Source organism: Triticum dicoccoides, chromosome 4B, assembly GCF_002162155.2.
Source record: "Triticum dicoccoides isolate Atlit2015 ecotype Zavitan chromosome 4B, WEW_v2.0, whole genome shotgun sequence".
NCBI lineage: Eukaryota > Viridiplantae > Streptophyta > Magnoliopsida > Poales > Poaceae > Triticum > Triticum dicoccoides.
The window spans coordinates 14,715,008-14,728,610 of NC_041387.1; positions in this window are offsets into that span (position 1 = coordinate 14,715,008).

A 13,603-nucleotide genomic window follows, 5' to 3' on the forward strand; every position below is an offset into this window, starting at 1 on the left:
TAGTGGTTTACTTTCTTTTACTAACGGATCTCACAAGGGTTTTGTTGAGTTTTGTGTGATTGAAGTTTTCAAGTTTTGAGTTATCTTACAATGGATGGAAGAAGGATGGAAGAGCCTAAGCTTGGGTATGCCCCGACATGCCAAGCTATTATCCAAGAATGAACAACCAACTAAGCTTGGGGATGCCCCTGAGTGGCATCCCCTCTTTCTTCTAACGACCATCGGTATTTTACTCGAGACTATATTTTTATTCGTCACATGATATGTGTTTTGCTTGGAGCGTCTTGTATGATATGTGTCTTTGCTTGTTTTATTTTGTGTTTCAAGTAATCAATCCTTGCTGTACATAACTATTTGAGAGAGCCATAATTATGCCATGACTTGTTAGAATTGCTCTCTATGCTTCACTAAAAATTTTATGAGAAATGGACTTGCTCTAGTGCTTCACTTATATCTTTTTGAGCACGGTGTGCTTAGTATTTTTTGAAGAAATGCTCTCTTTCTTCACTTATATTTATTTGAGAGTTAGTAAAATTTTGAAGAAATTCTCTCTTGCTTCACTTAAATTATTTTGAGAGAAAGACAATATGTTATGCTCATGATCTTCACTTATATTTGTTTGAGCTTATGAAAAGCAACACATGGAAATTAGTCCCAAAGTGATAGGTATCCAAGAAGGATAAACAAAAGAAAAAAAATATGTCATGAAGATCATTGGGCAAAATAAACTTGATTCTTAGTAATGGTTTTGACATATGATGATGTGATATGTGAGTTATGTTGGTGAGTAGTTATGCTCTAGTAAGAATATTGGTGTTAAGGTTTGTGATTCCCTATGCATGCACGTAAGTCAATAATCATGCAATGAAAATTATATCCTACTTATGGTGCATTATTCGGTGTTAGTTATGCTTAATGCTTGCTTATGAGATTATTTGTTTCTTGGTTGCTCGCTTCTCAGTTTTTTGCCAGCCTTCATTTTGCACCAAGTATGACCTCTACTTGTGCATCCAAAATCCTTAAAACCAGTTTTGCCACATGAGTCCACTATATACCTATATGCAGTATTATTTTGCCGTTCTAAGCAAATTTGCATGTGCCATCTCTAATTTTCAAAATGAACTTCTCTTTTGTGTGTTTGTTTCGCTCACCGAACGGTAACGGGTAGCTGATATTTTCCATGATAGATGTGTTATTCTCATGATGAGTGTTTATTCACTTTTCATTTCACGAGATTAAGCCAAAGGTATTAGGATGCTCAGTCCTGAAATGCAAAAATGAATTTACTTTATGTTGTCAAATAACAAATTCCTTGGAAAGTGTTGGTATGGAGGGCACCCGTGGATACAGTTAGCCATGAAAAGTGAAAGTTATGGTGGAAAAAGGAATAAACTTTATTTTTTTTGTTTGGGAACCACCTATGATATATCTAGCATGGAAAGTGTTGGGATGCACCAAGTCGTTTTCTTTGGTGGCATGGATACACCTCCCAAAATGTTTTTGTCTCTAATTTTTTGCTTTAAGCTCTCACACCTCTACAAATCCCTACTTCCCTCCGAGAAGGGCCTTTCTTTTACTTTATGTAATTTTTATTTTTGAAATTGAGTCTCCATCCTCTCTTATAAAAGCACCAACTAGGGGACAATTTGATCGTACTTAAGTATTGGGTGTAGCTAATATTCGAGTGTGTTTCATGAATGGATCAATGTTTTAGCATGATGGGCTAGGGATAACTTGTTTTAGCATTGATATTTTGAAAGACATGGTTGCTTGTTGATATGCTTGAGTATCTAAATTATTATGTCAAAACTAGACTATTGCTTTGAATCACATAAAAGTCCAAATGTCCATGCTATGAAGAAAAGAATATGATATGACATGATAAACAACACTCCACATCAAAAAATTTGTTTTATCACTTACCTACTCGAGGACGAGCATGAGTTTGCTTGGGGATGTCGATATGTCTCCAACGTATCTTTAATTTTTGATCATTCCATGTTGTTTATTATCAATCTTGGATGTTTTATAATCATTATATAGTCATTTTATATCATTTTTTGGTACTAAACTATTGACATAGTGCCAAGTGCCAGTTGTTGTTCTCTGCATGTTTTTTTACATTGCAGGAAATCAATATCAGAAGGGGTCCAAATACCACACCAATTTATGATGATTTTTGATGGACCAGAAGGAACAGAATGGGCCCTGGTTGCACCTGGGGGGAGTCCCAAGGAGGGGACAACCCACCTGGGCACGCCAAGAGGCCCAGGCGCGCCTAGGTGGGTTGTGCCCACCTCGGGTGCCCCCTGGACCGACTCTTTGCTCTATAAATACCCCATTATTCCAGAAACCCTAGAGGAGTCGACGAAATTTTCATCCAGCCGCCGTAGAGTCCAGAACACTGAGACCCAATCTAGACACCATCACGGAGGGGTTCACCACTTCCATTGGTGCCTCTTCGATGATGCGTGAGTAGTTTTTTGTAGACCTTCGGGTCCGTAGTTAGTAGCTAGATGGCTTCCTCCCTCTCTCTCTCTCTTGAATATCAATATAATGTTCTCTTGGAGATCCATATGATGTAAGTCCTTTTTTGCGGTGTGTTTGTTGGGATCCGATGAACTTCGAGTTTATGATCAGTTATATCTTTTTATATCCATGAAAGTTATTTGAATTCTTCTATATCTTATAAGTGTGATCTCTTATAGCCTCGTATTTCTTCTCCAACATTTGGGTTTTGTTTGGCCAACTTGATATATTTATCGTGAAATGGGAAGAGGTGCCCGGTAGTGTGTTCGATCTTATGGTGCTTGATCCCAGTGACAGAAAGGGAACCGACACGTATGTATCGTTGCTATTAAGGATAAAAAGACGAGATCCATATCTACCGCAATAGATAAAACGGATCTTGTCTTCATCATGTCATCGTTCTTATTGCATTACTCCATTTTTCCATGAATTTAATACACTCGATGCATGTTGGATAGCGGTCGATGTGTGGAGTAATAGTAGTAGATGCAGGCAGGAGTCGGTCTACTAATCTTGGACGTGATGCCAATGTAATGATCATTGCCTGGATATCATCATGATTATTTGAAGTTCTATCAATTGCCCAATAGTAATTTGTTTACCCACCGTTTGCTATTTTTCTCGAGAGAAGCCACTAGTGAAACCTACGGCCCCCGGGTCTTCTTTCTCATATATTTGCCTTGCGATCTACTTTTTCCTTGCGTTTATTTTCAGATCTATTAAACCAAAAAATACAAAAATACCTTGCTGCAATTTATTTGTTCTGTGATCTATTTATCCTATCTACAAATTTACCTCACGTCCTTTGCCTATCTTGAGGCGCCGTACCCCGAGAGGGATTGACAACCCCTTTAACATGTCGGGTTGCGAGCTGTTGTTATTTGTGTGCAGGGGCTGTTTACATTGTGTTGCTTGGTTCTCCTACTGGTTCGATGACCTTGGTTTCGTATCTGAGGGAAATACCTACCACCGCTGTGCTGCATCATCCCTTCCTCTTTGGCGAAAAAACCGACGTAGCTTCAAGTGACACCAGAGTCCAAAACAAGGGAAAAAGTGTTTGGAAATGTAGATACGTTGGAGACGTATCAACTCCCCCAAGCTTAAACCTTTGCTTGTCTTGAAGCAATTCAGTTGACAAACTGAAAGTGATAAAGAAAACTTTTACAAACTCTGTTTGATCTTGTTTTTGCACATATGTAAAGTCAGCATTCAAGTTTTTAGCAAAGATTATGAACTAACCATATTCACAATAACATTTAGGTCTCACATTTACTCATATCAATGGCATAATCAACTAGCGAGCAATGATAATAAATCTCGGATGGAAACACTTTCTCAAAACAATCATAATATGATATAACAAGATGGTATCTCGCTAACCCTTTTTGAGACCGCAAAACATAAATGCACAGCACCCTTGAAGATCAAGGACTGACTAGACATTGTAATTCATGGCAAAAGAGATCCAGTCACAGTCATACTCAATGTAAATTAATAGCAATGCATGCCAATGACAACGGTGCTCTCCAACTGGTGCTTTTTAATAAGAGGATGACAACTCAACTTAAAAGTAAATAGATAGGCCTTTCATAGAGGGAAGTAGGATTTGCAGAGGTGCCAGCACTCAAGTTTTGAAACAGAGATAAATAATATTTAGAGCGGCATACTTTCATTGTCAACATAACAACCAAGAGATCTCGATATCTTCCATGTTACATACATTATAGGCGGTTCCCAAACAGAATGGTAACGTTTATACTCCCCCACCACCAACATGCACATTCCACGGCTTGTCCGAAACTATGGGTATCGTCCAACTAATAACAATCCAGGGGGAGTTTTGTTTGCAATTATTTTGATTTGATTTGAGCATGGGACTGGGCATCCCGGTTACCAGCCATTTTCTCATGAATGATGAGCGGAGTCCACTCATAGTGAGTATAACCCACCTAGAATGGAAGATATAGAAAATTCTAGTTTATACATGAGCTATTCGAGCATACAAAACAGATTTTCATTTGAAGATTTAGAGTTTGGCACATACAAATTCACTTGGAACGGCAGGTAAATACCGCATATAGGTAGATATGGTAGACTCATATGGATTAACTTTGGGGTTTATGGAAGTGGATGCACAAGCAGTATTCCCTCTTAGTACAAGTGAAGGCTAGAAAGAGACTGGGAAGCGACCAACTAGAGAGCGATAACAGTCATGAACATGCATTACGATTAACCAACAATGAGTGCAAGCATGAGTAGGATATAAATCATCATTAACATAAATATCGTGGAGGCTATGTTGATTTTTTTTCAACTACATGTGTGAACATGTGCCAAGTCAAGCCACTAGAATCATTCAAAGGAGGATACCACCCTATCATACCACATCACAACCATTTTAATAGCATGTTGGCACACAAGGTAAACCATTATAAATTCCTAGCTAATTAAGCATGACATAAATAACTATAATCTCTAATTGTCATTGCAAACATGTTTCATTCATAATAAGTTGAATCAGGAATTATGAACTAATCATATTTACAAAAACAAGATAGGTCGAGTTCATACCATCTTCTCTCTCAATCATTTCATCATATATCGTCATTATTGCCTTTCATGCGCACGACCAAACGGTGTGGATAATAATAATAGTGCATTGCATTGGACTAAGCTGGAATCTGCAAACATTTAATTCAAAAGAGAAGACAAGGTAACATGGGCTCTTTGTTAGATCAACAAGAATGCATATGAGAGCCACTCAACATTTTCATCGTGGTCTTCTCCTCTCGACCCCCAAAGAAAAGAAATTCAAAGAAAAATAAAACTATTTACACGGGAAAGCTCCCAACAAGCAAAAGAAGAACGATGCAATTTATCATGCAACAATTATAACATAGGGTGACACAGAACTAGCTCCAGTTCATCAATGTAATGTAGGCATGTATTCCGAATATAATCATACGTGCTTATGGAAAAGAACTTGCATGACATCTATTGTCCTACCCTCCAGTGGCAGCGGGGTCCTATTGGAAACTAAGGGATATTAAGGCCTCCTTTTAATAGAGTATCAGACCAAAGCATTAGCACTTAGTGAATACACGAACTCCTCAAACTACGGTCATCACCGGGAAGTGTCCCGACTATTGTCACTCTGGGGTTTGACGGATCATAACACGTAGTATGTGACTATAACTTGCAAGATAGGATCAAGAACTCACATATATTCATGAAAACATAATAGGTTCAGATCTGAAATCATGGCACTCGGGCCCTAGTGACAAGCATTAAGCATGGCAAAGTCATAGCAACATCAATCTTAGAACATAATGGATACTAGGGATCAAACCCTAACAAAACTAACTCAGTTCCATGGTAAATCTCATCCAACCCATCACCATCCAGCAAGACTACGATGGGATTACTCATGCATGGCGGTGATCATCATGAAATTGCTGATGGAGGATGGTTGATGATGACGATGGTGATGGATTCCCCTCTCCGGAGCCCCAAACGGACTCCAGATCAGCCCTCCCGAGGTAGAATAGGGCTTGGCGGTGGCTCCGTATCGTAAAACGCGATGAATCCTTCTCTCTGATTTTTTTCTCCCCGAACATGAATATATAGAGTTGGAGTTGAGGTCGGTGGAGGTCCAGGGGACCCACGAGGCAGGGGGGCGCGCCCTGCACCCTCGTGGACAGGGTGTGCGTCCCCCTCTGTTGATTCTCGCGCCAATATTTTTTATTAATTCCAAAACGTGACTCCGTGGAGTTTCAGTTCATTCCGAGAACTTTTATTTCTGCACAAAAATAACACCATGGCAATTTTGTTGAAAACAGCGTCAGTCCGGGTTAGCTCCATTCAAATCATTCAAGTTAGAGTCGAAAACAAGGGCAAAAGTGTTTGGAAAAGTAGATACCTTGGAGATGTATCATTAGGCAGCTTGGAGGCGATCTGCTTAGGCTACTTAGCCTGCTTCTCAGCAGAGCTCTCCGCCTCAGTACGCACGCCGGCACACGCTTCTAGCTATGATTCATCCGCCCCGGGATCGACGGTTGTGGGTTGGGGAGGGGTTAATTTAATCAATATCTCCTACGGGATTTCCCAAACAAATTAGCAAATGAGGGGGGCTATGCTGGGTCTACATGTGCTAGGCTATTAAAACATCCGTGGGTAGGGCCCAAACTGCTTAAGTTTTGAGAGAAGTGCATATTTCAATTTTGAACTTTAGTGATGATATTCAATCCACAACCCCAAACTAAACCTTTCGGGAGCGCAAGATGGTTAATTACTACCAACCTCTCCCCTAGGAGCATGCGTCTAATACTTTGTTTCAATGGCTAATAAATTTTTGCAATAAGTATGTGAGTTCTTTATGACTAATGTTGAGTCCATGGATTATACGCACTCTCACCCTTCCACCATTGCTAGCCTCTCTAGAACCGCGCAACTTCCACCAGTGCATTAAACCCATCATTTACCCTTCCTCAATACAACCAGCATACCTACCTATTATGGAATTTCCATAGCCATTTCGAGATATATTGCCATGCAAATTCCACCGTTCCATTTATTATGACACGCACCATCATTGTCACATTGCTTTGCATGATCATGTAGTTGATATAGTATTTGTTTTATACATGTCACTCTTGGTCATTGCACATCCCAGTACACCGTCGAAGGCATTCATATAGAGTCATATTTTGTTCTAGTATTCAGTTGTAATTCTTGAGTTGTAAGTAAACAAAAGTGTGATGATCATCATTATAGAGCATTGTCCCATGTGAGGAAAGGATGATGGAAGCTATGATTCCCTCACAAGTTGGGATGAGTCTCCGGACTTTATGATAGATAGTTTCCTATGTTGTCACTTTCATATACTAGTGGAAATTTTTCATTATAGAACTTGGCTTGTATATTCCAATGATGGGCTTCCTCAAATTGCCTTAGGTCTTCGTGAGCAAGCGGGTTGGATGCACACCCACTTAGTTTCTTTTTGAGCTTTCATAAAATTATAGTTGCATCTGTTGCATGGCAATCCCTACTCACTCACATTGATATCTATTTTTGGGTATCTCCATAGCCCGTTAATACGCCTAGTTGATGTGAGACTATCTTCTTCTTTTTGTCTTCTCCACAACCACCATACTCTATATATGCTAACTACAAAACTTCCTTCTATCTGATGTTATGGCAATTAGGAACATACCCCTATGCACAACTCCAATGAACAATTTGGGCGTGGCAATTTGAGAAGAAGGGGGAGTTTTCTGTCAGATCGGTGTACCTTATGTTGGTTAGTATAAGAAACAATAGGGAGGATCTATTAACAAATCCAGAATGTTTGGTGATTACGTATAGGAAAGAATAATTATTTACATATAGTAAATACGATATAGAGACAGTACGGTCTCCAATATAAATTTTACAGAGACTGGACTGAATAAGAATTAGATCTGAGGATCTAAACAGATAGTCTGTTGACTATTCTGTGGTTGTTACGGCCTGAAAAATAATTTGAGAAACCCCACGAGTACAGATGTAATGTACAACAAATGGGGTGTGCTCTGAACATGCACTGTAGGTATTAACATGCGAATATCAGCCTTGTAAACTATTCCACCAACAACACAGAGATAATTCCCTGACTAGCCCACAAGACATAGAGGTTATACACCAACAAAACAGAGATAAGGAGTAAATCAGTCCGCGTTTGCATCCTTTGAAACCACAGTAGTATGCCAACTTTGGAACCACAATGGTAGTCGGGTGATGGTCCAAACACTGAGTTGTCAATGGGGAGTGTTTGCCCATTTATAGCTATGCTATCCATGTTATCTATTTAAAACCCATGCATTTCATCAATAAAGTTAGGGGAAGCACCACTAACTTGATATGGGGGTGGGAGGGCATTGGTCCCCTCACCCCCAATGAATCTCCACAAGTGCACCAAATTAGAAAGGTCTTTTATTTTTTATAATAATGTTAACGTTATATTTGGAATGTTTTTACACGAAAGGAGGTGAAAATTAGCAAAATATTTTTAAGAACCCGAGTGCTACTTCTACTGCCTCGCGCCTCAAAGAGGGCAACGACTAACTCATGACGGCTTCTGGCATGCGGAGAGGCGTGAACGCATCCATGGCAGGGATGGCTCTCTTCTAGGGATGAAGAGGAGTTATTTGTACATGACAAGCAGGACAAATGCAGTCTGTATCGGCTGGATTATGTTCGTGGTATCGACAGAGAAGAACGATTAGTGGGTGTTGTGCGCTATCTCCAAATCCAAGCGTGGCAAGTCCAAGCGCAATCACAAGTCGGATCAACGCGACGAGTCGCTAGGCTCGCAAATAAAACCCCCACCAAAGATATTCCCCACTTGGGTAACTACCGCCTTCTTCCGAAAATAGAATGCCCATTAGTTTTAGTCAAAGTCATGTTATGCGCCACATTTACAACAAACAAGACACGATTTCGTTTACCCATTTATAGTTATGCTATCCATGTTTAACTATTTAAAACCCATGCATTTCATCAATAAAGTTAGGGTAAGCGCTGTTAACATGATATGGGGGTGGGAGGGCATTGGCCCCCTCACCCCCAATGAAGCTCCACAAGTGCACCAAATTAGAAAGGTCCTTTATTTTTCTATGATGATGTTAAAACTATATTTGAAACTTTTTTATATGAAAGGAGGTGAGAATTAGCAAAATATTTTTTAAGGAGTTACATGTAGGGGGTAAGCTAGTTCAGATCTCTCCTGGCATCCCGAATTTATTTAGAGGCTACAAGTAAGTTGTTTATAAAAATTAAGTATTAGGAATAGGATAGAGATGCCCTCATATATTATCTTTACTTCTAGCTCATCATCCGGGCAACTATTCTTTTATCTTTAGTGACAGTAACAGAATACAAGCCTTTTTCTCTTGCTATCATCGAGATAAATTACTTGGAGGTTAAACCCAACTAGTGCACACTACACCCTCATGCAGATCACTCATCTAAACATGTCTAGTGAATAAACTAATAGATCCAAAAGCACGTATATCTATAAATCATCCGACAAAGAACCAAAACAAAGCAAAACATATCGTATATGATCTTAAGTATTTTTTCACAGTTTTTTATTCTTCATCTTTGTTTAATTTAAGTAATTTGCAGCTTCTGAAGAATTTGATCCTCCCTCTCGTTGAAGACTTCCACAGAACTTACATGTTCCGCTGCATCCAATTATATGTTGTTATTCAGTGTTCCTGTACCGAGGTGTATCTGTCTTTGCTTTAGACTCTTTTAGATGTCATGTTTCATTGTTTGCATGTTATAATTTACACTGATGATCCTGTCTCGATTCTGATTGCATGTGCACATTAGTATTTCTTCAGTTTATTTTATTTCAGTTCTATATTATTCAAAAATTAGGTTGCTCGAATAATTCTGAAAAATCTCCCATTCACTCTCTAATGGTTGATTAAACTTTATTATAGTGTTGCTTCATCCTTAATGTCTATCTCATCAATAAGCTGGATGAGTTTTTGTTTTTCAACTTTATGAAACACACCATCAATCTTTAGCCCAGCCCCACACAAAATTTTCAAATATGTTGGATTTTTTCTACCATCTTTGAATAATCGTGTTACATCTATTTTCTGTACCTCATTCGAAAGCTACCAACTCCACAAAGCCTTCTCGCTCAAACCACGATAATTCAAAAGAAAAGGCCAACTTCTTTCACACATGAGTCGCCTCACCAAAGTCAACAAGTAGAGCTGTATGATCAGACAAATCCCTAAGCAACCCTTGCACTGTTAGGAGGGGACATTTGTGTTTCGATTCCAACTTGCTAAAATGCGACCCAACTTTTCACAGGTTGGAGTTTCAAGATTATTTTCCCGAGTATATTGCAGACCAGCAAGAGCTATCTCCATCAAGTTGAGATTTTCAATTATAGCATTAAACATGAACATACATCTATCATCAAAGTTATCAGTATTCTTCATGCATGCCTATGAATAATGCTAAATTCAGGCCCCACAAATAGGACACATTCTGGTCTCCACAAGTACAGACTAATTCAGCAAAGAAGATGGGTTCGTGCTCAGGTTGCGCCGCTCCATAAACAGCAACAAGGGGCCAGTCAAATGATGTACGAGTTAGTTGAGACTTTTTTATTTCTCTTCTAGATGAGAATTAGCAACTTCGTCTTTTAGTAGTAAGATCTCTCCTACATACTTTCCCTTTTTTTTCAACATCCCTCCATGCCCCGCCTCTCTTTTTGGTTCTACGGATTTTTCATCGGGTTTTCTTGGAAAAAAATCCTCATATTCATTTAAATGTTGGTAAATCACATCAATTGTGTATCAATTACTTATTTTTGGAAAATATGCAACATAAACGTTTGCGCACATAGTGTATTGTGTTATGCCAACTGCACCATCTGATCACTGCCATGTAGCAGATGTACACTCCACTCTTTCTTGTCCCATGACTTCCTGGGGACATGCAAGTGTTTACAGGACTCGCAGTGTTGCACCATCGTGATGTTCAATATTTATTCCCCGTTGCAACATACATGTATATCTAATTTTAAAGAAAAAGAAGGTGGATGGTAGCTCGCTCGAGGTCGAAGATTGTGGAAAATGTTATTTCACGCGGATTTCGTATGAAAGTAGTATCTTTGCTAGAAAACTCACAGCTCCTTCGGGCATTGGGGTTGGACCAGTTATCCTTTCCTCGTCTCGTAAGTTACTCATAAGATTGGGTTTCCTTTACATTTTCTGATTTTCTATGCTGAGCTGGCTTTCTGCTTTTTTCCCTTTTTGTTTGCTTTTCTCTTTCATGTTTTTCGATTCTCTGTTTTTAAGAAATGGCATTGATATTTTTAATAATAATATTTTAAAAAAAATCATGGGTTGTTTTAAAATTATGTTCAAATTTCCATATTCATAATTATTTTTCATCCATAAACATATTTTCAATCTGTGATTTTTTGTAACATAGAAATATTTTTTAATACATTGCTTTTTCGAATTCATGAACTACTTGAAATGCATCAAAAATTGGTAAACATTTTTCCTTTTGAGCCAAATCCATTGATTTTTCAATACGCCGTTCGTTACGACTGCAAAAAGGTGAGCACAGTGGAGATCTTGACCTTATGCTATTTGAACCTACCACATTCAAGTGTTTTTCAGAAAAAAAACCTGGCCCATTCAAGCGATAGAGGGACTATTCAACACTTAAGCGCCGTATACGGGTACTCCTGGTATGACGTATGTTGGGTCAAGAAGTCGAGCAACTAGTGTCTGGGACGGCCCAAGTAGCATACAACATACGAGTGTTGCCTACCCCCGGTTTTTTAGTATTCTTTTTGTTTGGCTAGGTTTATCTACAGTTTTGTCCTTTTCCTTTTGTCATTTTCATTTCCTCGTTTTCTTTTAAATTTGATAAACATGTTTCTAAATCCAAGAACTTTTTGAAAATCCCTGAACAGTGTTCTTGATTTATGAACAGTTTGAAATATGAGAGTATTTTTAAGTTCATAGACTTTTTAAAATTCACGAACATTATTTCAATTTTGCAAACATTTCTTAATATTCAGTTTAAAATTTTAAAACCTATACACAATGGCCTGTGGGCCATTCGGATTCTGTTGCTACATATAACATTATTGTTTTTTGTTTATTTCTATCAGTTTATTCCGTTATTTGATTGTTTTTTATAACATAAAAACATTTTACAATTTTTGGAAAAATGAATGTGTTTTTTGAATTCCTGTAATTTTTTAAAATCCGAACAATAGTAAAATCTACAAAAAAATCAACATGTGCACATTTTAAAATAGTTACGAACATTATTTAGACCATTTTAAAATTCTAAAATTGGTAAATATATTTTTAAAATTCATGAATACTTATATAAAATTTTAGAATTTTAATTCTAAAAAAGTATAGTTCTGAAAAACTTTAATTTTGAGAAAATTTAAACACTTTTCGGACAAAGTGAAAATTCTTTTTGAAAACTTTGAATTGATAATTAAAAATAAAAAAATAAAAAATAAAAGGCAATTGAAAAATGCACTAAAGTTGGGCTATTTTCTCAAGGGGGATAAATATATTTTTAAAACTTTGTGAATAGTTTAAAATAATGTAAATATATTATGTTAACATTATCACCAAAGTTAATAGTACTCTTGCGAGAGATTGCCTGGGTGTTGCACCATGGCTGGTGGGCCATTTAGCATTCTGTTGCTACCAATAGCGTTATGGTTGTCTAAAAATTATTTGTTTTCCACTTTCAATTTATTCCGGTATTTGGTTGGTTTTCTATAACATACCTTTTTAATACTTTTTAGAAAAAAATAATGTGTTTGATTTTTAAATGCTTTCCATTTGTAAAGAATCTAAACATTTAAATTTGGGAAAAAAATCTGTACGTGAAATTCTAAAAAATCGCAAACATTATATAAATTTTATGAACAATTTTGGAAGTCGTGATTTTTTTTCCGAAATAATGTAAATATTTTTCGAAAAAATTAATTAATATTTATTATAATTGTAAATAATTAATTTGTAAAAATGTTTTAAAAATTTGTAAGCACATTTTAAGCAAGGAGAACATAAAAGCCATTGGTAAAAACAACATGAAAGAGAGAAAAACAAAAACGCGAATGGAACCTTCCTTCAACCGAGAAACCAGAGCCAAAACCTTCCCATAACCGAAAATGATGTTTATTGCCATATGATAATTGAGACGGCTCAGGTGGCTAGCTTTGGCCGCTCTTTCATGTAATTTGCCTTGCAACTTGTCGTAATAAGCGATAAATAGGGAAAGCACATTTGTTTTATGCCCCGCCTTATGGTCGGAATGGCAACTGTGCAACAGGAGCTCCAGAGCAAATGAGCAAAAGAGGGGGGCTATGCTTGGTTAGCATGTGCTAGGCTATTAAAAGGTCTGTGGGTAGGGCCTAAACTGCTTATGTTTTGAGAGAAGTGCATATTTCAATCCTGAACTTTAGTGCTATTCAATCCACAACCCCAAACTATGAAACAACTTAGACTACACCCTTCAATAC